Below are 26826 nucleotides of genomic sequence, written 5' to 3'. Positions count from 1 at the left end.
GCAATCTACCCAACCTGCCACGCGCCCTGCAAATGTCCATCCTGAGACTGTGGATCTCAGTTCCGTGTTTACTGTGAGACGGTCACAACATCTGGAAGAAAACGACTGCAACTGTTGCATCTTTGTATTTATTACTTGATGTAATAAAGCTTATTTTCATTAAAAAAAAAAGAATTTGGCAGTGCTATCAGAGTGAAACTCTTATGTGTATGATGAACTCAGAGGACAACTCTCTTCTAATATTAATATGCCCTCTTAACAACATCATATTAGATTGGGATTACCCAAGATACAAATAATACAAATTTTAGGATTTTTTGTTTGATTTTTCTTAAATTGCTTATCTTACAACTTTTTACACTAAGAACACTTAGACATTTAAAACAAAATACAATTATCTCATTGTATACCAAATTGTACTCTCGCTCATATTACAAAGTTGTATATATAGATTCCTTCTCTTTCAAGGTCCTTTGGAAGTTCAAATTGCCTTGAGCCTTCCTCATGGGCTTTATTGGTTTTATTTCCCATAGCTTTCTGTCTTTGATGCAGAGCTGTGTACCTGCTGTCTGGGGAGAGATGCTGTTTACTTTCTGGAAAGGAAACACTGGTTGATTTCTGGAATGCTCTAAAATTTGTGTCTCTGAACTTCTGTCAAAGATCCTTAAATATAATCTCTGATGTATCAATGAGAAAACCTTTGTTTTGCTTCCTTGGACGCTGGGGGACTTTGCACTAAAGTGCTTCAGTAATCATCGGATCACCCGGCTTTCCCCAGGGTCACCAGTGCTTTTCCAGAGTCTTCTTCAGAATGGTTTCCATAGGAGCTTTGTCTTTAGGAAGCCTAATGAATGGTTTTCTTTCACCCTGCCCCCCTTCCTTTCTGTCTTCACATATTTGCTGCTAATAGTGAATGTGCTACCAGATGCCATTTTTCGTGCACTATCAACCCCTTTATTTTCAGGGCTTTCTATATTCATTCCCTTTGAAATCCTATTCAATTGAGGGATTAACCTCTTTGATTCTGTTCTTTCATGTGCTCTTTCTCTTCTATCACTAGTTCTTAATCATTGTCTTTATTCAATAGGAAGCTCTACTTACCAGCTTGAGTTATAGTCACAGCAATCAGATTTGACACAGAACCCAAGTGTAGTCTGACTCACACTCCCTAGGGTATGCTGTAGAAAAGATCAGGGGCCCCTCATGACATTTTTCCCCCTAGAACATGCTTTCCTGTGCACCTGAAGGCCAGTTGTCCTTCATAACTTGGCTGGCAGTACCAACATTCTTTATGATTACTGTTAAGTGTTACACCAGATAATATAGTTCATGAAACACAACGAAATTTTGCTTTGGGAAAATCCCCCCCCCCCCCCACACACACACACCTCATTTTGCTTTGGAATATAACATGGATGAAACTCCATGTTATCCAAATAATAAGACAGAGCAACTAATTCAGACAATTCTCTTTGGCAGTTCTTCGGCCCTTATATTAATACAAAATCCAGACCACATATTATCTTATAAATATTTGTTGCATTATTTGATTATTCTTCATTTATCTAAGTAAAACACCTGCCATCTCTTATGTGGAATGCTGGCTTTGCTTTGAAGTAATCCACTTGGCATTGTTTTTTTTTAAACTTTCTTTTGAATAATTTGTAAAACCATAAAATTGTATATAGCAATGGAACATCTACCATGTAATGTTCAATAAATCATGTAATGTTTCAATCAGATCATAATATTTATATCTGCAAACATTAACCATTTCTTCATGGTGAAAGTTTTCAAAGTCTTTTCTTCTTTTTCAAATATCTAGTTTAGTACATTATTGACATAAAACTGGATGTATCACCATACTGTACCTTTACATATCACTATATTGTACAATAAGGTAACAGCTTTTTAACTACTTCTATATATTTTTGCAGTGACTTCTTAGCTATGAAAAAGCTTTTGCCCATTTTAGGAGGTAGTCATTTCTACAGTCTACATATGAGTAAGAACACTCATTACCTGTCTTTCGGCTGGGAAGTTTCTTTGCTCTCTTTAAATTTGCTCACACTATGGAGCAACTGTTCTCTGTAATGCTTGGTCCCTAGACCAGAGAATTCACCTCTAGCATTTGACATTCAGAAAATAACACCAATGCAAAGGTCAAATCAACCTCAGGAAGAAAGCTTCTCTCTGACCTCCCAATCACTTCCTATCTCCTTCATCACAGTTCTTCTCAGTTATATAAATCACACGTCTTTTTCCTGGAGAGAAGACATACAAACTGGAAATTCCTTCTTGAAAGCAAGCTACACCTCTCCTCCCATTATTGCTCTAATAATTCACACTCTTCTGCCTTGGAACTGTTGGTGAAGAAATTCTTTGATCTACCTTGTTGTTTAGTGGGTCAGAAGGTGGTAATTTCAGCAGGGATCCTGTTGGATAGTGAAGAAAAAGGCATATATGCTGCAGAGACTAAGAAGAGTCTGAATGCACTGGCCTTGCAGGGGGTCCCATGTATTATGTCATTATCAATGATCCAATCTTGTTTCTGATGGTGCCCAAGTTCCATTAAGTCTATACACTAAAATCTATATCTTATAATAGATGTTTATATATACTTATTTTTAGGATTCCATTGCCTTATACAATCATCGTTGGATGACAAGAGATTGTGAGATTCACTGTTCAACACTATCCTTCATGATGCCAGTCTCTATAGTATTACGTGGGGTATAGCTAGAAATACTAATTTTCCAAACAAAGTACAAATATATGGAATTAGAAGCTGGAGTGAGTAACAGCAATTTTTTTTTTATTGAGAAAAGGAAAAAAAGTATCCGCCTCCTCCCAGCATCCCATTTCCCACCCCTCCTTCCACCCTTTTCGCCCTCCCCCAAACTCCTCTCCCCCTCCCGCTCCAGTTCATAGAGGAATCAGGGTTCCCTGCCCTGTGGAAAGTCCAAGGTCCACCCCCTCCGTCCATGTCTAGGAAGGTGAACATCCAAACTGGTTAGGCTCCCACAAAGCCAGAACATGAAGTAGGGTCAAAACCCCATGCCATTGTCCTTGGCTTCTCATTAGCCCTCATTGTTCGCCATGTTCAGAGAGTCTGGTTTTATCCCATGCTTTTTCAGTCCCAGTCCAGCTGGCCTGGGTGAGCTCCCAATAGATCAGCCCCACTGTCTCAGTGGGTGGGTGCAACCCTCACAGTCCTGACTTCCTTGCTCATGTTCTCCCTCCTTCTGCTCCTCATTGGGACCTTGGGAGCTCAGTCCAGTGCTCCAGTGTGGGTCTCTTTCTCTATCTCCATCCATCACCAGATGAAGGTTCTATGGTGGTATACAAGATATTCGTCAGTATTGCTATAAGGTCATTTCAGGTTCCCTATCCTCAGCTGCCCAAGGAACTAACTGGGGACAAAACCATGGGCTCCTGGGATCCACTCTAGGTTCAAGTCTCTTGCCAACCCTAAGGTGGCTCCCTTAACTAAAAATTGTGCTTCCGTGCTCCCCCATCCAACCTTCCTTTATCCCAATCCTCCTGTTACCAAGTTCCTCCCTCCTCCCCTTCTCACTTGTCTCTCCCAATCTCCCATTACCCCCATCCCACCCCACCACCAAGATCCCAATTTTCTCCCCGGTAATTTTGTCTACTTCCCATAACCAAGAGGATAACTATATATTTTTCCTTGGGTTCACCTTCTTATTTAGCTTCTTTAGGTTCACCCGTTGTAGTCTCCGTGACCCTTACTTATGGCTAGAAACTAATTATAAGTGAGTACATCCCATGTTCATCTTTTTGGGTCTGGGATACCTCACTCAGGATAGTGTTTTCTATTTCCATCCATTTGCATGCAAAACTCGAGAAGTCATTGTTTTACCGCAGCGTAGTACTTTAATGTGTATATATTCCATACTTTCTTCATCCATTCTTCCATTGAAGGACATCTAGGTTGTTTCCAGGTTCTGGCTATTACAAATAATACTGCTATGAACATAGTTGAACAAATGCTTTTGTCATATGATAGGGCATCTCTTGGGTATATTCCCAGGAGTGGTATTGCTGGGTCCAGGGGTAGGTTGATCCTGAATTTCCTGAGAAACCAAACACTGATTTTCACAGTGGTTGCACAAGATTGCATTCCCACCAGCAATGGATGAGGGAACCCCTTCCTCCACAATCTCTCCAGCAAAGGCTATCCTTGGTGTTTTTGACTTTAGCCATTCTGACAGGTGTAAGATGATATCACAAAGTTGTTTTAATTTGCATTTCCCTGATCGCTAAGGAGGTTGAGCATGACCTTAAGTGTCTTTTGGCCATTTGAACTCTGTTCAGTTCAGTGCCCCATTTTTTAATTGGGTTAATTAGCATTTTAAAGTCTAGTTTCTTGAGTTCTCTATATATTTTGGAGATCAGACCTTTGTCTGTTGCGGGGTTGGTGAAGATCTTCTCCCAGGCAGTAGGTTGCCTTTTTGTCTTAGTGACAGTGTCCTTTGCTTTACAGAAGTTTCTCAGTTTTAGTAGGTCCCATTTATTCAATGTTGCCCTTAATGTCTCTGCTGCTGGGGTTATACATAGGAAGCGATCTCCTGTGCCCATCTGTTGTAAGGTACTTCCCACTTTCTCTTCTATCAGGTTCAGTGTGTTCGGGCTGATATTGAGGTCTTTGATCCATTTGGACTTAAGTTTTGTGAATGGTGATAGATATGGGTCTATTTTCATTTTTCTACAGGTTGACATCCAGTTGTGCCAACACCATTTGTTGAAGATGCTTTCTTTCTTCCATTGTATACTTTCAGCTCCTTTATCGAAAATGAGTTGATCATAGTTTTGTGGGTTAAAATTCGTGTCTTCTATACGATTCCATTGGTCGACTTCTCTGTTTTTATGCCAGTACCACAGTGGTTTCATCACTGTAGCTCTGTAATAGAGTTTGAAGTCAGGGATGGTAATGCCTCCAGAAGATCCTTTATTGTATAGGATTGTTTTGGCTATCCTGGGTTCTTTGTTTTTCCATATAAAGTTAATTATTGTCCTCTCAAGATCTGTGAAGAATTTTGATGGGGATTGCAATGAATTTATAAATTGCCTTTGGTAGATTTGCCATTTTTACTATGTTGATCCTCCCAATCCAAGAGCAAGGAAGGTCCTTCCATTTTCTGGTATACTCCTCAGTTTCTTTCTTCAATGCCTTAAAGTTCTTGTCAAATAGATCTTTCACTTCCTTGGTTAGAGTTACCCAAGATATTTTATGCTATTTGTGGCTATCGTGAAAGGTGAAGCTTCTCTGATTTCCCTCTCTGCTTCCATATCCTTTGTGTATAAGAGGGCGACTGATTTTTTGGAGTTGATCTTGTATCCTGCCACATTACTAAAGGTGTTTATCAGCTGTAAAAGTTCTTTGGTGGAGTTTTGGGGGTCGCTTATGTACACTATCATATCATCTGCAAATAATGAAAGTTTAACTTCTTCCTTTCCAATTTGAATCCCCTTGATCCCACTATGTTGTCTTATTGCTATTGCTAGCACTTCAAGTACTATATTGAAGAGGAATGGCGAGAGTGGACAGTCTTGTCGTGTTTCTGAGTTTAGCGGGATGGCTTTGAGTTTCTCTGCATTTAATTTGATGTTAGCTGTCTGCTTGCTGTATATAGCTTTTATTATACTTAGGTATGACCCTTGTATCCCTAATCTCTCCAATACTTTTATTATAAAGGGATGTTGAATTTTGTCAAATGCTTTTTCAGCATCTAATGAAATGATCATATGGTTTTTTTCTTTCAGTTTATTTATATGATGGATTACATTGATAGATTTTTGTATGTTGAACCAGCCCTGCATCTCTGGGATGAAGCCTACTTGATCACAATGGGTAATTTTTCTAATGTGTTTTTGGATTCGGTTTGCCAGTATTTTTTTGAGGACTTTGGGTCAATGTTCATGAGTGAGATTGGCCTGTAATTCTCTTTCCTGGTTGAGTCTTTGTGTGGTTTTGGTATCAGGGTAACTGTAGCTTCATAAAAGGAATTTGGTAATGGCTCTTCTGTTTCTATATTGTGGAATACATTAAGGAGTATAGGTATTAGCTCTTCTTGGAAGTTCTGGTAGAATTCCGCATTGAAACCATCTGGTCTTGGGCTTTTTTTGGTAGGGAGGTTTTTGATAACAGCTTCTAATTCTTCCCGACTAACAGGTCTATTTAGATTGTTCACCTGGTTCTGGTTTAAATTTGGTATATGGTATTTATCTAAAAAAGTATCCATTTCCTTTACATTTTCCAGTTTTGTGGTATACAGGCTTTTGTAGTAAGATCTAACGATTCTCTGAATTTCCTCTGTGTTTGTGGTTATGTCCCCCTTTTCATTTCTGACCTTATTAATTTGCATATTCTCTTCCTGCCATTTGATTAGTTTGGATAGGGGTTTATCAATCTTGTTGATTTTCTCCAGGAACCAGCTTTTTGTTTCATTGATTCTTTGAATTGTTTTCTGTGTTTCTATTTTGTTGATTTCAGCCCTTAGTTTGATTATTTCCAGTCTTCTACTCCTCCTAGGTGAGTCTGCTTCTTTTTTTGCAAGAGCTTTCAGGTGGGCTGTTAAGTCTCCAATATGTGCTTTCTCTGTTTTCTTTAAGTGGGCACTTAGTGCTATGAACTTTCCTCTTTGGACTGCTTTCATAGTGTCCCATAGGTTTGAGTATGTTGTTTCTTTATTTTCATTGAAATCAAGGAAGACTTTAATTTCTTTCTTAATTTCTTCCTTAATCCAGGTATGGTTCAGTAGTTGACTGTTCAGTTTCCATGAGTTTGTAGGCTTTCTGGGGGTAGCATTGTTGTTGAATTCTAACTTTAATCCATGGTGATCTGATAAAACACAGGTGGTTACTAATATTTTTTTGTATCTGTGTAAGTTAGCTTTGTTACCGAGTATGTGGTCAATTTTCGAGAAGGTTCCATGAGCTGCAGAGAAGAAGATATATTCTTTCCTCTTTGGGTGGAATAATCTATAGATGTCTGTTAAGTCCATTTGCTTCATTACCTCCATTAATTCTTTAATTTGTCTGTTAGGTTTCTGTCTAATTGACCTGTCCATTTGTGAGAGAGGAGTGTTGAATTCTTCTACTATTAGTGTGTGCGGTTTGATGGCTGCCTTGAGTTTTAGTAATGTTTCTTTTACGTACGTGGGTGCTTTTATATTAGGGGCATAGATATTCAGGATTGAGACTTCATCCTGATGAATTGTTCCTGTTATGAGTATAAAATGTCCCTCTCCATCTCTTCTGATGGATTTTAGTTTGAAGTCAACTTTGTTAGAAATTAGTATGGCCACACCTGCTTGTTTCTTAGGTCCATTTGCTTGATAAGCCTTTTCCCAGCCCTTTACTCTGAGTAGGTGCCTGTCTTTGTGGTTGAGGTGTGTTTCTTGTAAACAGCAGAATGTTGGATCCTGTTTTCGTATCCAATCTTTTAGCATGTGCCTTTTTATAGGTGAGTTGAGCCCATTGACATTAAGTGATATTAATGACCAGTGGTTGTTAACTCCGGTCACTTTTTTAGTAGTAGAGTTTGTGTGTTTCCCTTCTTTGAGTTGCTCTGGTGAAGGGTCTCTAGATATCTGAGTTATTGTGGTCATTGTTGGACTCCTTGGTTAGTGATTTTCCTTCTATTACTTTCTGTAAGGCTGGATTTGTGGCTACGTATTGTTTAAATTTGTTTTTATCCTGGAAAATTTTGTTTTCTCCATTTATAGTGAACAAAAGCTTGGCTGGGTATAGTAGTCTGGGCTTGCATCCATAGTCTCTTAGTTTTTGCAGTACACCTACCCAGGACCTTCTGGCTTTCATGGTTTCCATAGAGAAGTCAGGTGTATGTCTGATAGGTTTACCTTTATAAGTAACTTGGCCTTTTTCCTTTGCGGTTCTTAATATTATTTCTTTATTCTGTATGCTTTGTGTTTTTATTATTATATGGCGAGGAGATGTTTTTTTTTTTTTGATCCAGCCTATTCGGTGTTCTGTATGCTTCTTGAGCCTTCATAGGTATATCTTTCTTTAGGTTGGGAAAGTTTTCTTCTATAATTTTATTAAATATATTTTCTGGGCCATTGAGCTGCACTTCTCCTTCTTCTACTCCAATTATTCTTAGGTTTGGTCTTTTTATTGTGTCTCATATTTCCTGAATGTTTTGTGATGAGAGTTTGTTGGACTTGCTGTTTTCTTTGATCATTGCGTTTATTTTCTCTAGTTTATCTTCAGAATCTGAGATTCTTTCTTCTATCTCTTGTATTCTGCTGGTTATGCTTGTTTTTGTAGTCTCTATTCATTTACCTAGGTTTTCCTTGTCCACCCGGCTCTCTGTTTGTGTTTTCTTCTTTGCCTCCATTTCAGTTTTCAAGTCTTGAACTGTTTCCGTTATCTGTTTGATTGTTTTTCCTTGGTTTCCTAGGGTATCATTCACTGATATACTCAATTCCTCAAACTTTCTGTTATACTTCTCATCCATTTCTATAAGCCCGTTTTTTACATGCTGTTTAAGGGCCTCTATCACTTTCATAAAGTCAGTTTCTTCTACTTCTTCTTGATTAAGGTGTTCATGTCCTCCTGTTGTGAGGTCGCTGGGTTCTGGTGGTTTCATGTTGTTTTTCAGATTGTTGGGTGAAATCTTGCATTGAAGCCTGCCCATCTCTTCCTCCGAATGCTCCCCTATGGATCTTCTTTTACAGGATCAGGTCTTCTTGCCCACTGATGTACCTTCTCAGTGATGTCACTTCCCAGTGATGGCTCTCCCAGTGTCCAGATCGGAACTCCGTGCTGCTTGGGTAGCGCGCAAACAAAGGCTATGCAGTCTATGGAGGCAAAGGAACTTCTGCCCTCCCTTTTGCCCTCCCGATTCGGGTTCGGTCCCAGTGCCCGAGCAGGCTGAGCTGGGAAATGCTATGCTGCCAAAGAGGGGAGGGAAGGAGGGAGACAGGGGTGTGGGGGGGGTGGGAGTGAGGGGGGGTTCTGGATGTAAGCTGGGTGGGAAGAGAGAGGAGTTATTGGGCAGTATAGCCCCTGCAGGATGACCAGGAAATGTAGGAGGGATGAGGAACTTCTGAGTTCTCTGTTCCTGGCTGCCGCCGCACTCACTCACCCCAATGATGGCTCTCCTGGTGCCCAGAGCTGAACTCCGTGCTGCTTGGGTAGCTCGCAAACAAAGGGCAACAGCAATTTTTTTAAGACCCCCCTACAAGCAGTCCTGGTGAACAGTGAAGTTCAGGGACCCCTGTAGTAGAGTGACATCTTGACCCTCTAGTCAAAGATACTTTTTGGTTCAGGCTTCTTTATTCTAATGGCTTTTAAGATGCAGTTTAAATGGCCATATGTTCCACAGACAGCTCCTGGTGATAGGGCACTGTGGCTCTAATCTGATTTTTGCCACTGCTACATCAGTTGCATGTCTTTGTCCCTATATCACACCGACTCTTACTTCTGCCAGAGAAGGTTTCCCTCCTCAGCATCTGAGTTACTGCTTTTCATGTTTCAGTTCTCAGTTGCACTCAGAGGTCCTCATGAAAGGGATGCTGATGACCTTTTCCAACCTACTGCATCAGATTTCTTAAGCGCATGCTTTCTTACAGTACATGTCATATTTGCACTGCTTCATAGGAGCAAGTCCACACATTTGTACATTTGATGTTGCTGACCCTGTTCAACTGAAAGTAGGTTCATAAGGCAGAGTCGTCCCTTTAGTGTTCACATTTTAATTCCTAGGGTCCAAATCACAATGGATAGTTTTGCTCTTAACATTATGTTTCATGGGTCATTAAATAGCCCTTAACTATTCAGAACATTTAAGGTTCCAAGTATTTTATATATAGTGCTGTCATCTAATTTTCAAGTGATTTTCTTTTTGTTAAAAAATAGACATCACAAGGCCTAAACTCTACTCAGAATTATAGGCAACAAAAGAATGTTTAATCTTCTCCAGAAAAGAGCACACCAAGAGGTTACACAATATCAAATGATCATTCCTGAAAACACACATGCAAATAACATGCAGACTGAGCAGGTCATATTTATATATCTAGGAACACACCACACATACACACAGACACACACAATATGTTGTAACAGTGGTGTAGGAGGTCCTTCTGTATTTGTGTTGATTTCATTGGTTGAATAAAAAAGCTGCCTTGGCCTTTTGATAAGGCAGCCCTTAGGTGGGTGGAGTAGACAGAACAGGATTCTGGGAGGAAGAAGGCAGAGAGTCAGAGAGAGCTGCCATGAAGTCGCCATAGTCAGACATGCTGAATCTTTCCCGGTAAGCCACAGCCTCATGGTTCTACACAGATTATTAGATATGGGTTAAAGCAAGATGTGAGAGTTAGCAAATAAGAAGCTAGAGATAATGGGCCAGGCAGAAATTTAATTAATACGTATTTCCATATGGTTATTTTGGGTATAAGCTAGCCAGGCAGGATGAAACAAGGTGCCCCGCTCCTCGTACTACACAACAGAATGAAAGAAAATGAGGCCATGAATTTGAAAGTGATCAAGGGAAGTACATGGAAGGTTTTTCAGGGAAAGGAGGAGAAGAATGGGAAATGAAGTCATTATATTATAATCTCCCAAAATAATAAAAATATTTGTTTATTAAAAAGTCATTTCCTAAACACAAAGCATATTATGAAGCATTTTACTAGTATCAATTCTTTTAAGTCATACCACAGCAGATGATATATATGCTATAACTACATCTGGTTTTGCAGGTAAGGAGACTGAAGTGCAATAGTTTCCCTAAGTTAGGTTTTCTAGATGTATAAGAGATATATTTTAGATGGATGGGTGTTCATCAAACCTTTCAAAAACTAACATAATATGGCATTTCAAATGTTTTAAGAACTTAGGACTTTTCATGACCATGAGACACATCTGTTCCTGGCAGCACCAAACTACTTCAAGAGGAAGATGGGCATCAAAGAGGCTCCTTATGGAGTTTGATAGCCATTTGGGCAAGAAACTGCTCTTGCCTGTACTGCTTGAAAATCTACTGTGTAAGCTGCACTTTCTGGACCCGCAGAAAAATGACTACTGAAGTTGTCTAAAGAAAATGAGACAGTCCTTCAGGGTTTCTGCTTCATGAAAGAGTCTGCCAGACATTCTGCAGGACACAGAAGAAAGTTACTGACAAACTGCCAATATAGGCAGAACTATCTTTGAAATTTCCTGCTTCATGGAAAAATAGATACTATGGGCCTGTATGCTAAAAGTGAATGCCCCAATGTTACAGAGGAACTTTAGGTGACTGTCCTGGTAGCAAGATATCTCTGTCAATTCTAGAGTTTCAGAAGTTGTTTATAATGTACTTAGTGATTACTTTAGTAATATTGCATTCTTCTGGGGTCTTTGAAGAGTTGAAGAAAGATAATTATAGTTGTCCTTAGTTATGATAAAAGATAAATTAGATATAAAACTTTTGACTCATGAAGATAGGAAATTGGTTCCTTAATCTCATGGAGCCAGAATTGCCTATTGAGCATACAGCTTATGACAGTTTTAGCCACTTTAATATCAATTGTTCATTGAAAATTTAAGATATTGATGTACCTGTTAGATCTGTGTATATAAAATAAAAGTATACAATAGTTTATCTTGGACAGGTAATTTGTCAAATGTAAATGGACTTAATATTGTAAACTATTACTCTTGCTTGATACTGCTTTGTTATATGTAATTTTACTCTGTTAAAGTTAAAACCTTAGTTTTCATTTAGATAGAAAAGGGCAGGTGATGTGGGATTCCTCTCTGTATGCTGTGAGAATGTTTTATTACCATTGGTTAATAAAGAAACTGCTTTTGGCCTATGGCAGGGCAGAATAAAGCCAGAGGGAAATTCAAACAGAGATACAGAGAGAAAGTAGACATAATACAGAATAAGCCATGTACCTGCCAAAGGAGACAGATGCCACAGAGCCTTACCTAGGTAATCACAAGCCTCATGGTATAATACAAAATAATATGAATGAGTTAATTTAAGAGTTAGTTAATGAGAAGGCTAAGCTAATAGGTCAAGCAGTATTTTAATTAATGTAGTTTCTGTGTGATTATTTCAGATCTGGGTTCCCGGAATGAACAAGCAGCTTCCATTTACATAATTAATGTTAAATGAGGTCCTAATGATAGGGCTCTGATTCAATAGAAACAAATTCAGCCACTTTAATATCAATTGTTCATTGTAAATTCAAGACAAAAGATGTACTTGTTAGACCTGCGTATATAAAATGAAAGTATACAATAGCTTACCTTGGACAGTTCTCAGCACAAAGCAAGTACTCAGTAAATATGAACATCAATCAGAGTTACACATATGTGTTAGAGCTTAAAAATGAATATTTTATTCTTGAATGCACAATTGCCACATATAGCAGTAGTAATTTAAAAATGCACCTCTCCAGATAGAGCTACAAGAAATTTTACAATGGGTGACATTGTCACTTAACTATGAACTAATAGGCAACCTCTCATAAAAAGAAAATGCTACTTGCATCATTTTAAAGTATCACTGACTGCACGTAGAATCTAATTTGCTCAATTTGAATTTAATTTTGTTTCATCTTTTAGAATAATTACTAGTCAATTATTTTGTCATAAACTGTATGCTCAATAGGCAAGTCTGGCTCCATGAGATTAAGAAACGAATTTTTACTGATGTAGTTTACTCAGCTTGGACTTACAATTTATGAAAATATATTATTTCATGTTGACAGAGGTTTCTGTCCTGTCTGGTCCTGTAGCCATTCAATCACAAAGAGACACACAGAGGCCTACATTAAATATAATCTGGTTGGCCTATTAACTCAGGCTTTCTTACTAACTAATTGTTACCTCTTACATTAACCCATAATTCTTATCTGTCTTAGCAATGTAGCTTGGTACCTTTATCAGTGAGGCATTCTCTTCTTGCTTCTTCTGTGTCTGGGTAATAACTGCATACTGAGCCTTTCCTCTTTCCAAAATTCACCTATTCTGGTTGCTCTACCTCTACTTCTTGCCTGGCTACTGGCCAATCAGTGTTTTATTAAACCAATACAAGTGACAAATCTTTACAGTGTACAAGACCATTGTCCCATAGCACTTCATGCTTTTTATTCCAAAACAAAACTCTGATTATAATCTCTTTTGTTTAACTTTCTTCCTATTACCCATAACAGCTTGTAACCAACAGTTTAAAGAAAGACACACATCCATAATCCATTTATTTAGGACTGTGGGCATAGTTTTCTAGGATACTTCTTGATGATTGGGGGCATTGATAATCTTGTGAGGGGCCTAAAGAAAGATTATGGTCAAGTCCTGACTGGAATATTCTGTGAGGCCTGATCATCTCATTGAATAATCTTGAGGCTGTTCTGGATGTAGAACTCAGTGGAAACTCCAACAGAAGTTCTCTGAAATGTTGGGTCATCTCTCCTATTGTGGATATTTTCATAGGGTCTTCCTTGATCAATTTTGATTTTTCTTAACTCACAATAAATCCACAGACTCTTATTACTTGTGGAAAAAAGCAATACCTCTTCTTCAAAGCTACATGTATTTTGACTTAAATTTTGATGTCAAAGCATTTTCAGAACACATATGTTGGATTAATCAAATGTCTTTTAGCAGCTGATGCTCTTTCCTCAGCCATTAAACAATTCAAAGACGGCACAATAACATACAGTGTCCAGACTCGCTATGTTTTTTCCATCTTTACATAGCTTTATTTTAAATTCTACTTTTTTATTTTAATTTTTAATTTTTCATTTTCTGAGACAGAGTTTTTCTGTGTATTTTTGGCTGTCCTGGAACTCATTCTGTAGAGAAGGCTGTCCTTGAACACACAGAGATCCACTTGCCTCTGTCTGCCAAGTGCAGGAATTAAAGGCATGTGCCACCACACCCAACTACTCTCTTTCATTTTTATAAAGTACTTTATTCTTTTTCTTCCAATCCTAAATATACTTTTAAATATATTGTAAACCATTTAGAGGTTTCTTTCTTTCCTTTTTTATCCAAGTCTACCTTTTCTGTATACCTCTCTTTTTCTAATCACATGAGTCTTTAATTTGTTAAGTGATATACCTAGGATTAAAGCCATGACTTTGACAGCTGTACTCACCCCATTTCTTAGCTTTCTGAGAGTCTAGATCCATGGTGGAGTACTGGTGAAAGCCAAGTTTATTGCCACAACACTATGGAGTTTCAAAGTCCCTGCCATCACCAAGAAGCATGCCGTAGACTATTCATAAACACCATTTAAATGTTAGTTGGTGGAACCTCTTAAAAGAGATGCAAGGTTTTTTTTGTTTTTGTTTTTTGTTTTTTTTCAGCCAAAGCTGAGTTAGGCAGCCTCTCTTAAATGAGACACACTTGCCTCTAGCAAACAGAGGCCACCTGAGAAAATTCTGCTACCAAGAAGTCATATTTAAGTCTGTAGAATCCTTCCCGAACTTCCTCAGGTTTTATGTGGATGTACTTTTGCACGTTAGTGCCATTTGTTGACAGAGCTTTCTAATTCTGCCTGGTTGCACAGCCATTCAGTCCCAAAGAAACACACAGAGGCCTACTTTAATTATAAACTGGTTGGCTTATTAACTCAGGCTATCTTATTAACTAATTGGTACTTCTTACATTAACCCATAATTCTTGTCTGTGTTAGCGATGTGACTTGGCACCCTTATCAGTGAGGCACTCTCATCTTGCTTCCTCTGCGTCTGGGTAATAACTGCATACTGAGCCTTCTTCTATTCTGGTTGCCTCATCTACTTCTTGCCTGGTCACCCAACCTCTACTTCTTGCCTGGCTACTGGCCAATCAATGTTTTATTAAACCAATACAAATGTCAAATCTTTACAAGGTATAAAGATGTTCTCTTTAGGACTAAATAATTTTTCATTTATTTTTACTCTCTTGACTTTCAATGTTCTTAAATACTTAAATTCTAGTTTTCTGTTTCACCAAACAGACTAGTACAATAAGGGTTTGCATATGAGAAATATTTATTAGTTCTTTTAAAATCATATGGTTATGATTTAGTATTATGAATGGCCATCATAGTTGCTGCAAGAAAACTTCCTTAAGGAATCCATAAATACACAAATTTATTAATTCACAAGTAAATATACAAATTCTGCTGAATAATTCATCCTTTTAAAAATGTTTCTCTTAATGATGCTATATTCTATTCTTCATTCATTGGAAGATCCACTCCTGCTCCTAGTCCCTTACTAGCTACTTAAGATCTGGTGGTTATTCAAACTAAAACTCACATATCTAAAAGCTCACACCCACGTAGAAGACAAAACATGCAATATTTATCATTTGGGGTCTAGGTTATCTCTCTAAGAATAATTAACTGCTTTTCACTTCATCCAATTACCTGAAAATTTCTGAATTTCATTTTTTAATATCTGGATAATATGTCAACACATGAGTATACCATAATTTCATTTCCTATTCAATAGTGATAGACATCTAAACCTATTTACAACTTATGACTTTGAGTAAGGGCTGAAAAGAGTTCTTCAATTTTGTCAAGTTGTGTGTTCTGCGTACTCACATGATGAATATTTGATTTACAACCAAGGCTATTTTGAGAAGTTCTGGATTTAGGAAGAAATTTGAGAATATAACTAAGGATTGTCTCTATATTAGAGGGTAAAAGAGGAGGACCCTCAGAAGACAATGAGGTCCTTTCCCCATTGAGTGATGGTAGATTTACCACTCAGTTTATTTAAATTCTAATCTCTTCCAGTTATGTGAGCACACATATTTTAAAAAAATAATGTTTTCTAAACTATGTGCATATTATTTTATCCTGTCAAGTTGATAGATAAATTAATCATCAAATTAAATTGTATGTAAGCCAAAATACTTATTATGACCTATATAAAATATTTACAACCATAATGTTTAAAACACCAGGTTGAATTTTATTTTAAAGTTAATTCTTAGCCAGGCAGTGGTGGCACACACTTTTAATTTCAGATATCTGTGAGTTCAAGGCCAATCTGGTCAACAAGAGCTAGTTCCATGACAAGCTCCAAAGCTACAGAGAAATCCTGTCTCAAAAAACAAAAACAAAACAACAACAGTTTGCCAGTATTTTGTTGAGTATTTTTGCGTCAACGTTTATGAGTGAGATTGGCCTGTAATTCTCTTTCTTGGTTGAGTCTTTGTGTGGTTTTGGTGTCAGAGTGACTGTAGCTTCATAAAAGGAATTTGGCAATGACTCTTCTGTTTCTATATTGTGGAATACATTAAGGAGTATAGGTATAAGCTCTTCTTGGAAGTTCTGGTAGAATTCCGCATTGAAACCATCTGGTCCTGGGCTTTTTTGGTAGGGAGGTTTTTGATGACAGCTTCTAATTCTTCGCGACTAACAGGTCTATTTAGATTATTCACCTGGTCTTGGCAACATCGACATATGAAAATCTATCAATGTAATCCATCATATAAATAAACTGAGAGAAAAAAAATCATATGATCATTTCATTAGATGCTGAAAAAGCTTTTGACAAAATTCAACATCCCTTTATGATAAAAGTCTTGGAGAGATTAGGGATGCAAGGGTCATACCTAAATCTAATAAAAGCTATTTACAGCAAACCGACAGCTAACATCAAACTAAACGGAGAGAAACTCAAAGTCATCCCACTAAAATCAGGAACACGGCAAGGCTGTCCACTCTCTCCACACCTCTTCAATATTGTGCTTGAAGTTTTAGCAATAGCAATAAGACAACATAGGGGATCAAGGGGATTCGAATTGGTAAGGAAGAGGTTAAACTTTCATTATTTGCAGATGATATGATAGTGTACATTAGCGACCCCAAAAACACCATCAAAAAACTCCAAAAGCTGATAAACACCTTTAGTAATGTGGCAGGATACAAGATCAACTCCAAAAAATCAGTCGCCCTCCTATACACAAAAGATATGGAAGCAGAGAGGGAAATCAGAGAAGCATCACCTTTCACGATAGCCACAAATAGCATAAAATATCTTGGGTAACTCTAACCAAGGAAGTGAAAGATCTATTTGACAAGAACTTTAAGGAATTGAAGAAAAATTGAAGAGGATACCAGAAATGGAAAGATCTCCCTTGCTCTTGGATTGGGAGAATCAACATAGTAAAAATGGCAATTCTACCAAAGGCAATTTATAGATTCAATGCAATCCCCATTAAGGTCCCTTCAAAATTCTTCACAGATCTGGAGAGGACAATAATCAACTTTATATGGAAAAACAAAAAAACCCAGGATAGCCAAAACAGTCTTATATGATAAAGGAACTTCTGGAGGCATTACCATCCCTGACTTCAAACTCTACTACAGAGCTACAGTATTGAAAACAGCTTGGTATTGGTATAAAAACAGAGAAGTCAACCAATGGAATCGTATAGAAGACCCAGATTTTAACCCACAAACCTATGAACACCTCATTTTTGATAAAGGAGCCAAAAGTATACAATGGAAGAAAGAAAGCATCTTCAACAAATGGTGCTGGCACAACTGGATGCCAACCTGTAGAAAAATGAAAATTGACCCATATCTATCACCATGCACAAAAATCAAGTCCAAATGGATCAAAGACCTCAATATTAGTCCATGCACACTGAACCTGATAAAAGAGAAATTGGGAGGTGCCCTATAACAGATGGGCACAGGCAATTGCTTCCTAGGTATAACCCCAGCAGCACAGACATTAAGGGCAACATTGAATAAATGGGACCTACTAAAACTGAGAAGCTTCTGTAAAGCAAAGGACACTGTCACTAAGTCAAAAAGGCAACCCACTGACTGGGAGAAGATCTTCACTAACCCCGCAACAGACAAAGGTCTGATCTCCAAAATATATAAAGAACTCAAGAAACTAGACTTTAAAATGCTAATTAACCCAATTAAAAAATGGGGCACTGATCTGAACAGAGAATTCTCAACAGAAGAAGTTCAAATGGCCAAAAGACACTTAAGGTCATGCTCAACCTCCTTAGCGATCAGGGAAATGCAAATCAAAACAACTTTGAGATATCATCTTACATCTGTCAGATTGGCTAAAATCAAAAACACCAATGATAGCCTCTGCTGGAGAGGTTGTGGAGGAAGGGGTTCCCTCATCCATTGCTGGTGGGAATGCAATCTTGTGCAACCACTTTGGAAAGCAGTGTTTAGGTTTCTCAGGAAATTCGGGATCAACCTACCCCTGGACCCAGCAATACCACTCTTGGGAATATACCCAAGAGATGCCCGATCATATGACAAGGGCATTTGTTCAACTATGTTCATAGCAGCATTATTTGTAATAGCCAGAACCTGGAAACAACCTAGATGCCCTTCAATGGAAGAATGGATGAAGATAGTATGGAATATATACACATTTGAGTACTACTCAGCGGTAAAAAACAATGACTTCTCGAATTTTGCATGCAAATGGATGGAAATAGAAAATACTATCTTGAGTGAGGTAACCCAGACCCAAAAAGATGAACATGGGATGTACTCACTCATAATTGGTTTCTAGTCATAAATAAAGGTCAGTGAGTCTATTATTTGATATCCTAAAGAAGCTAAATAAGAAGGTGAACCCAAAGAAAAACATATAGCTATCCTCCTGGGTATGGGAAGTAGACAAGATTGCCAGGCAAAAAATCGGGATCTTAAGGGTGGGGTGTGAGGGGGGTAAGGGAAGATGCGGAGAGAAAAGTGAGAAGGGTAGGATGGGGAGAACTTGGGGCAACGGGATGATTGGGATAAAGGAAGGTTGGATAGGGGAGCAGAGAAGCACATATCTTAATTAAGGGAGGCATCTTAGGGTTGGGAAGAGACTTGGACCTAGAGGGGCTTCCAGGTGCCCAAAGCGAGGTCCCCAGTTAGTTCCTGGGGCAGCTGAAGATAGGGAACCTGAAATGATCCTATCCTAGAGCCATACTGATGAATATTTTGCATATCACCATAGAACCTTCATCTGGCGATGGATGGAGATAGAGACAGAGACCCACACTGGAGCACTGGACTGAGTTCCCAAAGTCCCAATGAGGAACAGAAGGAGGGAGAAGATGAGCAAGGAAGTCAGGACCAAGAGGGGTGCACCAACCCATGGAGACAGTGGGGCTGATCTATTGGGAGCTCACCAAGGCCAGCTGGACTGGGGCTGAAAAAGCAAGGGATAAAACCGGACTCTCTGAATATTGCAGACAATGAGGGCTGCTGAGAAGCCAAGGACAATGGCACTGGGTTTTGATCCTACTACATGTTCTGCCTTTGTGGGAGCCTAGCCAGTTTGGATGTTCACCTTCCTAGACCAGGATGGAGGGGGGAGGACTTTGGACTTTCCACAGGGCAGGGAACCCTGACTGCTCTTCAGACTTGAGAGGGAGGGGGAGAGGAGCGGGGGGGGGGGGGGGGGGAGGGGAGAGGAGTGGGGAATGGGGAGAGGAGTGGGGGGAGGGGGGAGGAGTGGGAGGCTGGGAGGAGGCGGAAAATATTTTTTCTCAATAAAAACAACAACAAAAAAAATAAAGTTAATTCTTTTTATGTATTTATCTATTGATTCTGACTTGTAGATTACTAATGTATAATGTGAGAGTAGTTTTAAAAAACACCCTCAACATTTTATCTATTGTACTTAAATATACATCTAAGTTAGGTGTTCTAAAGTATTTGCATGCAAGTGACTGTCACACACAGATGTTGGCTAATTACAATACTTGATAGCTGAATTTGTACATTTTTCAAGTAGACCATAAATTTTTCTTTTTTTGTTTGTTTTGAAAAGACTATATCTACCATATGTTGCTTAACAAAAAATGTAAATGGCAACACACTCAGTTGACACAAAAGACGGTAATGGTAGAGAAGCAAGGGAAAGTGCTATGGCTTACATTAAGAAAAAAAAGGCAAAGACAAATGGGCTTGTTGGGAGGGGGAACCAGGAAGTGGAGTAATCTTGAAGAGGACACCTCTCTTTCTCTCTGATGAACTCCACGATTTATCTCCTTCACTATAACACCTATGAGCCAAAGGGGTGTTCTTTAGTTCTAAATTGTCCCCAAAGGAATCAAGGACAATTTCTTTCTCTCTTCCTTCCTTCTTTCCTTCCTTCTTTCCTTCCTTCCTTCCTTCCTTCCTTCCTTCTTTCTTTCCTTCCTTCCTTCTTTCCTTTCTTTTTTTGTTTTGGTTTTTTGAGACAAGGTTTCTCTGTAGCTTTAGATCCTGCCCTGGAACTCACTATGTAGACCAGGCTGGCCTGGAACTCACAGAGTTAAGCCTGTCTCTGCCTCCCAAGTACTGGGATTAAAGACTTGTGCCACCACCGCCCAGCCGACAAGGACAATTTCTAAGTGTGGTTCCAGGAAGGAAGACCTCATTCAAGCTCTATTTCGGAAGGCCAGATCATGTTGGACAATTCAGTGGTCCACAGAAGTATTTAGCCTGCCATCTAGAAACGCTATATCAGCAGTTATCATTTTAGAAAATATGAATGATTTAGAATGTGATAATAAGAAAAATGCATATATATTATCATATATATATATATATTGTCACACACACACACACACACACACATATATATATATATATATATATACAATAGTTTGAATTAATTTTAGAGGACTTTGTTGGAGCGTGTTTTAGGTCATTCCTTTTGGACATTGGAACAGGAAAGAAAAAAAATGCCCTTGTGTCTGCTATTGTTCCCAAGTCACTTTTTTTTTTTTTTTTTTGGTTTTTCGAGACAGGGTTTCTCTGTGGCTGTGGAGCCTGTCCTGGAACTAGCTCTTGTAGACCAGGCTGGTCTCGAACTCACAGAGATCCGCCTGCCTCTGCCTCCCGAGTGCTGGGATTAAAGGCGTGCGTCACCATCGCCCGGCCCAAGACACTTATCACCTATGAGTTCTTCTGCCTTCTCTACTTATCCTTTTTCCTCAGTCCCATTATTCTAGATACTCTTGTGTTTATTTGAATTTTTTACCACGTGTTTCCAAATAAAAGCATAATAATGAAGAAAAATTGAAATTCCTTTACCCTGTCTCCTAGTTCTAACTTAACCTGTAACAGTGAAAGATGATTGTCCTATTTCAATAGCCTTTAGGAGTGAGATGTCTGTTCTTTTCCTTTGTTTTGTGGCTTTGGTTTTGCTTCTCCAAGACAATGTCTTTCTTTGCAACTGTCACTGACCCCAAACTCTTTCTCTAGCTACAACTAACATTTTTTTGTCTTAATATACATCATTTATATTGTACTATGCAACCATTTATTTTTATTTAGTCCCATGTAAGTGGAAAACTTCTGGTAACCTTTAAAAACAGCATTTTTTATGCTTAAAACAATAAGTAGCCCTCAGCTATCCTTTCTTTAATAGCACCTTAACTGTTTTTAACACCTGTTCATAATAATGGGTTGTCCTTTAAATACAAAGCTGTGATTGTTACAATATTAATTCTGCCTCTTTGGGGACCAGGAAAGAGTTTTCCTTTAGTCTCATCTCTCTTACTCATATCTGCCATGTGCTGTTTGTAGATTTCAAGTTGATGAGTGGTGTTATCTCTCTACACACGTGTATGAGGAAATTACTGGGCCTTTGGAACTTTGTGTTTTCTACCTTAATCGGTGTAAAATATTCTTAGTTTAGAACTCCCATTAGGTACTGTTTCCTCTTAATCTTAATTCACACAATAAAATTTCACATCTGTGTTTAAAAAACCTAAACTAAATTCAGTACATATTATTAACCATTTTGTTATGCAAAATATTTCTTAAAAATGCTTAATCACAACCATCTGGCAATCACATTCATCTGAAAACTTTTACCAGTGTTGTAAGAAGATAGTAACTATTATGAAATACTAAAGAAGACAAAAAAATCTGTAGGACCTTTCTTTAAACATTCATAATACATGTAAAATTATATTGTGCATGCAAAATTCCAGGTGCATCATTTGCCAAATTTGTAAGATAGATGCAAATCTATTTGAAGAAGAATTCAGTAATTTTATCTCTTTTTTTGTAAAAAAAATAGACTTTAAATGAAGCAAGGATATGAATCAAGAAAAACTCAAGTGAACTGATAGAAGAACAAGCCCATGTCTAAAGTCCCCTGAGAGTTGTACATGGTAGTATGTCAATATGTTCAGTAAGAAATACGCTACCAACATTGTGGAGGCACAAAGAGGTCAAAGGTCAGAGAGTTTGGGGCTTGTTTTTAGTTCATTCAAGGTTATTATGGGACAAAGGTCCCACCTACTTGTAAATCAGAATTCTGCTCTCTCAAGACTATTGTCAACAGGTGTGGCTAGTTGCCAGACCTCCTGCTCCTGAAATAGGGAAGTAGTTGGTTCCACCTAAAACGAAAGTCTAAGGATCCAGCTAAGTTCCAGTTCCCTTTATGGGATTCAACCCAGGGAGTGATTTGCCTACAGAGTGTTTGGTCTAGGACTGAGTCAAGGGCATGCCTGCTGAATGTACCCTGAGACTTTCAATTTGTATGTTAATGCAATCCTTTTTTTCTAATCCTACCTTTTGAAATCGGGGGTGTATTAAGCTGTTGGAAAATAAAATTTTCTTACTCACTGAAATCCCTCCAGATACTATCCTATAAGATTATTTGTTTTAATACTTTCATTCGCAGCTTTGTATTCTAAACTCCCACACCTCCACTCTGGAAAGGGTATTTTTGCCTAGGATGGCCCCCAACACAACATTATATTGAAAGACCCAGATAAATTCAGACCCCTCTAGCAGAAAGAGTAAAGCCAAAAAAATCTAGCAGGGAGAGAAGAACCAAAAATCTAGGTTAGCTGGTTCAGTGAGTGACTCTGTTCCAGGAACTAGCTGACCAAAGTTAGATTATAATATTGAGAATAATCTTAAGAAACAGGGAGTTACCCCTTGTGATTATCACTGGTATTTATGGAATTTTCCAATCATCACCGATATTTTTGGAATTTTCCAATGACACCCTCCCTATCCCCTTTGGGTTATTGGGTTATAGATTCTTCCCTTAAATACCCCTTCTCCCAGCTATTCGGGGTCAAATTCCCTACCCCTGTGTGGGAAATGAGTTTTGGCCCCAGTGCACTGGTTCCTGTCCTGTCAATAAACCTCATGGATTGCAACAAAGACTGTTTCTTTTGAGTTCCTGGCGAGGGACGTGTTATCCTGACACTTGAGTGAGAGTCTCCCTACTCTGGGGGTCTTTCAATATCAAACACTTTACAGGATGCTTCCAATGCAGCAAGCAAAGAAAAATGTTGTCATTTCTCACACAGCTAATTTAGTGGGGGATGGAAAAAAAGTAAAAAGTAAAGAATGTAAGGGCTTGGGTGAGACAGGATCAGTTCGGGTACATTTTATGGAGAAAATAAAGCATAATGTGTGTGTGTGTGTGTGTGTGTGAGAGAGAGAGAGAGAGAGAGAGAGAGAGAGAGAGAGAGAGAAAGAAAGAGAGGGAGACCTTTGTTAACTAAATAGCATGATAGAGGGTATCTAAGACAAGACTTTGAATCTCCTTCATAACATCAAAGAAGCAACAGAGAAACTGAAGAAAAAGAAACATACATTTATTTGTGTATATTAGTGGCAATAAACGATGCTTTTTCTAATCCCCCTTTGACAACTCAAAGTCAAAATCAACACATTCTGGGAGTCCTTCTCTAAGTCCAGCTATTCATTTTAACATAAGTTCCTTAAAAGAGACTCTTTTAATTAAAACAATATTTCAACAGTACAAGGAAATTTCACATCTATTTATACTTAGGATTCTTCTAGTTTAAAATGAGGATTGTGTTCTTTCTTTAGCTTTCTATCATATTCTGAGTGAGAACGGGAATTCATCCCTATGTCAAATGTACAAAAGGTCAACTGTCCAGGCAGACTTTTAGAAACCATTTCTGAGTCTCCCGTCTACCTGTTTGTTTGTTGTGTCTCCCCGTCCCTCTCCCCCGCCCCTGTGTATTTCACTTTTGATAAAACTTTGCTGAGTGCTGAGACCTTATTTTACGTCTCTTTTTATCTATTAAAAAAGCAGAGAAAAAGAACCCTTTTCTTTTTTTCTAATAACCCAGAAGCAAACTTTATTCTAGAAACCAGAATCCAGGAAAAAAATAAAAATAAAATAAAAAAATCTTCATGGGACACTAAAAGCTTATCAGCTATCTGAGACCACAGTCATAGATGGATTTTTAAGGCTGTAGCAAAGGCCAGTTTCTGAACCCACGTTTGTTTTAGTAGGGGCACCATGCATTAGGTCTGAAGAAAGGAATTTTTACAATCTTGAGGTAAAACCTTTTGTGCAACATTAATAACATCGCCCTGGTAGCATAAAGACTATGGAATTGACTTAGATTTTCTACACCTGAAAGGAGGTTTCATGAAAAGGAAGGAAGTTGAGATTAATAACCAAAATACCTTGAAAAATAATGAAATAAAAAATGGTGGAAGAGTCCGGGTATGTGGTTCATGCCTATAATATCAGTATGCTAGGTAGGCTAAAACTGGCAGGTTGGAAGCGTGAGGAGATTTCAGCTACAGAGAGCTTGAGATCAAAAAGAGTTATATGGTGAGAGCCTGTGTTAGAAAACAGAACCCCTAAGAGGGTGGGTAGCTGGGTTCTAGCTGCACTGCACTGCTGTGATGAAAAAGCGGGAGAAGATTCTTTTTTTTGAGACAGGGTTTCATTGTAGTTTCGTTTGTTTTTTTTTTTGTTTTCTTTTTTGCTTTTTTGTTTTAGAACCTGTCCTGGAACTAGCTCTTGTAGACCAGGCTGGCCTTGAACTCACAGAGATCCGCCTGCCTCTGCCACCCAAGTGCTGGGATTAAAGGCGTGTGCCACCACTGCCCAACTGGGAAGAATGTATTAATTTTAGTTTGCAGGTTGTCATCTGTCACTGAGGGAAGTCATAACAGGATTTAGGCAGAAACTTGAAGCAGAATCATGGAGGAATACTGTTTCCTGTCTCATAGGTTTTTGCTTAGCTAATTTCCTTAGACAGCTCAGTAGCATCTGACTAGTGAATGGTGACCTGCCCCAGGGGCTGAACCCTCCTATATCAACGAATATGATGTCCTACCCAGTGCAAATACGCCCACACCCACAATCTAATCTGATCTGGGAAATCCCTCAGTTGTGACCTGCTTCTCAGGTGGCTCAAACTTGCTAGGGCAGTATACCTCTCATTGGATAGTGAACTTTTTTCTTTCATTTGGATGAACATCCTGTTAGTTTTGGGTTTGTGCTCAGCCTTAAGCATTCAATGATTATTTCTTTTTATGAAACAATGGGACGGTTTTCCTACTTATCTCTCATCATTTGTGAGTTCTGTAGAAGCACACTACTAAGGCTTTAAGCTCAAGAAAAAGAAGGTTTGAGTAGCTAATTAATCGTGAATTGAATGTCAGAAAAAGAGCAAAAAGTCACCAGAAATGGATTTGCGAATCATACACAATAACCAGCAGGCATTTTGGAAGGCATAAAACAGATACAAATGTTCTGGCTGAATGTGAAGCCAACTCTATTAGACAGAATTCAAACTTGGTTCTGTAAATCTGATGAGGTCATAGGCTATTGGTGGGGATCTACTGCTACTGTTCTTGATGAATGGTCATGTTTGAAACTGCCTTCTACACATTTGTGTTTTTGTCCACAAAGCAGTGCTGTGCGAAGCTTTCATGGGGAAAGTCCTTACTGCAGAGGCCAGTAGCCAGCGCAAAGATCTGGAAAAGCACAGAGATAAGAAAGTGCTTTGTTGCCAGGCGGTGGTGGTACACGCCTTTAATCCTAGCACTCGGGAGACAGAGGCAGGTGTAATTTGTGATTTCAAGGCCAACCTGGTCTACAAGAGCTAGTTCCAGGACAGGCTTCAAAGCTACAGGGAAACCCTGTCTTGAAAAACCAAAAAAAAAAAATAAAAATAAAAATAAAAAAAAAATAAAAAAAATAAATAAAATAATGCCTTGCCATAAATTGAACAAGTATTTCAGCCCTGGAATAGGAGGGTGAAAAGAATACGAGTCAGAGGAAGAGGGGATGTATGGCAAAAATGATATCTTCTGAACATGGTACTACCTTGTCTTATGTGCTATGCTTATGTGTCAAGAGTTTATGGGAAAGACGGGTGTTCGACTCTAGTGTCCCTTTACACCATGCTATGAACCCCACCTCCAACCCTAACTCCTGACTTAGTAAGTCGCCAGGCTCCAGCTATGGACTCCAGGGTGAATTCTTTGGGTAGAGTGCCAGTTATTTCCTCTCTTAATCTAATCAGGCTGATGAATATAGGCTAGTCTTGGAATCCTCCCAAGTATTCATTCACAGGGAAAGAAAACGTGCTGGCCAGTTAATATCTACTTGCTTAGCCTTGTCTAAATGCATCTGCAAACAGACAGCATTTATTTTTGACCCACAGTTTCTTAAGGCCTCTTAGAAAGTGCTATAGACTTGAACGCTACTTAACGCTGTGTTGGCCAGCTTAATAACATATTCTAGATGCAGCTACCACCCCTTTCCCTGCTCCCCTATATGACTCTATCCACTGTCACCCCCAATTGAAGCCAAAGCAGTAGGATTTAAGAAAAAAATATCCATAGAAATAGACCACATTTAATCCACATCCTGCAAACAGAAAAGTTATTTAATGTCATTTTATATATAGATATATATAAAATATTTTCTTTATATTTTCATCTGATGCAGTACAATCATCCTATTCTCCAGTGTTTTAAATGTATTATGTGAATAGACAACTAAAAAAACTCTCTCTTGTCATGCAGCAAAAATGTGTCTTTTGCAACTATTATAATTTTACTGA

The 26826-nt window shown here is 38.5% G+C and overlaps 1 protein-coding gene across 2 annotated transcripts in view; it reads right to left on the bottom strand.

Moving 5' to 3' along the window:
- The window catches only part of Fut9 (fucosyltransferase 9), a 193187-nt gene that overhangs the window by 10448 nt on the left and 155913 nt on the right, over nt 1–26826 (bottom strand). The window lies entirely within an intron of this gene.

Source organism: Microtus oregoni, unplaced genomic scaffold (genome assembly GCF_018167655.1).
Source record: "Microtus oregoni isolate MIOR12 unplaced genomic scaffold, Mior012 000017F_ref0000208, whole genome shotgun sequence".
In the NCBI taxonomy this organism is placed as follows: Eukaryota; Metazoa; Chordata; class Mammalia; order Rodentia; family Cricetidae; genus Microtus; species Microtus oregoni.
This window is presented reverse-complemented; position numbering and strand designations above follow the sequence as displayed.